Source organism: Tachysurus vachellii, chromosome 9 (genome assembly GCF_030014155.1).
Source record: "Tachysurus vachellii isolate PV-2020 chromosome 9, HZAU_Pvac_v1, whole genome shotgun sequence".
NCBI lineage: Eukaryota > Metazoa > Chordata > Actinopteri > Siluriformes > Bagridae > Tachysurus > Tachysurus vachellii.
In genome coordinates this window covers 446765-448487 of record NC_083468.1, presented here as the reverse complement: position 1 = coordinate 448487, position 1723 = coordinate 446765, and positions in this window count along the sequence as shown.

Genomic DNA, 1723 nt, shown 5'->3' with positions numbered 1-1723 from the left:
CTTGTTCCAAATCAATTATGTGGACCAGATGATGGTGGTGACTCTGAACAGGGACCAGACAAAAGAACAACAACAACAACTTATACATCTCTCCTGCCATTCATTGATTTTCAGTCTGAATCTGTACTGAATATAAGTTTGATATGACACACAGAGTAATAGCTGGAGCTGCTGCTGATCCTCTGGTCCATGACCTCCAGAATCTCATCCGCTTTATCTCATAGCCTGATGTGTAACTTTAACTGATTTGTTAAAGCTTTATCTCTTCTACCCTCATGCTAGCTTAATCTTAGATAGAGTAAGAAATGTCGAATAGTATAATAGTAAAATGTCCAGTAATACTGTGATGTAGTAGGTTGACAGCCCTGATTATGAGACCTGAACACAGTGACAGATATCAGATCTCTTTCAGAATGACAACAGGTTCGAATGAGAACCAACAGCTTGACTAGAAGACCGAAGTGTGTTTTACTTGCTGCTGATTTCATTCATGGTTTCATTACTGAGCTGTAGATGTTCTACTGCAGAACACCACAAGAGGGAGCAGGAGTGCGTTCCAGTGAGGCTCTCTGTTCTCTGATGTCAGCAGCCGTGATCAATCTATATACTGATAATCTGCTGGAGTCACATGCAATAAGGGACAAAATTAATGGCACACTTTAAAATGATGAAGACTCGGTGTGTGTCTGAGATACGTGTCTCAGACGTCACTCGTTCTCTGTCTTTTTGTCATTATATCTCTGAACTGATCGGGGTTTATGGGTGTGTTTAGATATTAGAGTGCTTTAAACACACTTAGTAACACAATTACAGAAGATTACATGGATGGATGAGTACAAGGCCATGAAAAACATTTGGCTATTAAAACATTTCAATTTACACAAAACATGAAAACATTTACACAAAATGTGTTAAACTTATTAATTAATCAAAACTTTTGTCTTTGATGATTGACACTGCAGCTTTTCAATTAAAGGAATGGAATCAAAGGACACGAGGACAAACACGCCGCACATTCCTATCTTTATGGCTTTATGGGGACATTTTCCTCTATGTCCTTCTAAGAAGGAAAACACACACACACACACACACACACACTGTTACTCAATGGACTCTTTGTGGGTTAGTAGTTAAAAATGCAGTTTGTGTGTGTGTGTGTATGTATGTGTGTGAGTTTGTGTGTGTGTGTGTATGTGTGTATGTTTGTGTGTGTGTGTGTTTGTGTGTGTGTGTATGTATGTGTGTGTGTTTGCGTGTGTGTGTGTTTGTTTGTGTGTGTATGTGTGTGTGTGTGTGTGTGTGTGTGTGTGTTTGTGTGTGTGTGTGTTTGTGTGTGTGTTTGTGTGTGTTCGTTTGTGTGTGTTTGTGTGTGTGTGTTTGTGTGTGTATATGTGTGTTTGTGTGTTTGTGTGTGTGTGTTTGTGTGTGTTTGTGTGTGTATATGTGTGTGTGTGTTTGTGTGTATATATGTGTGTGTGTGTGTGTGTTTGTGTGTGTGTAGCAATACATAGTAGAGTCATTATTCTGGGCAGGACTGAGGATCACTGACTACAGGTGTGTCAAGTCTGTGTGTGTGTGTGTGTGTGTGTGTGTGTGTGTGTGTGTGTGTGTGTGTGTTTGTGTGTGTATGTTTGTGTGTGTTCGTTTGTGTGTGTGTATGTGTGTGTGTGTGTGTGTGTGTTTGTGTGTGTGTTTGTGTGTATATGTGTGTGTGTGTGTTTGT